The following is a 344-nucleotide window of genomic DNA, read 5'->3' on the forward strand; positions in this document are numbered from 1 at the left end:
AGCAGTACCCCTAGGGGGGGAGCACTGCTGTGACCCCTGGAGTGGCGCCTTTATATTGTGCTATAAGAGGAGCTGTGCACTCCCCCCAACCTCAGTTCCTTCTTGCCAGTGAAGGTAGTTGGAACTTCATGCTCCAGCCTTGCTGCAGCTTCTCTAATGAGCCTTAGTAGTACAGTTCTTCAATAGTGTCATGGTATAATTCCCCACGCTGAACCTTAGCGTCCAAAAGATGGGGTACCAGCATGAATTCCTCTAAGCTCAATTACCAGCTTAGTACTTGTAGCGCTGCCACCAACCAGGAATTCCAGTGCCTGGTACACTCTGGTCCCCCCAAAACCTTGCCC

The sequence above is a fragment of the Chelonoidis abingdonii genome, chromosome 2 (genome assembly GCF_003597395.2).
Source record: "Chelonoidis abingdonii isolate Lonesome George chromosome 2, CheloAbing_2.0, whole genome shotgun sequence".
NCBI classification, from domain to species: domain Eukaryota; kingdom Metazoa; phylum Chordata; order Testudines; family Testudinidae; genus Chelonoidis; species Chelonoidis abingdonii.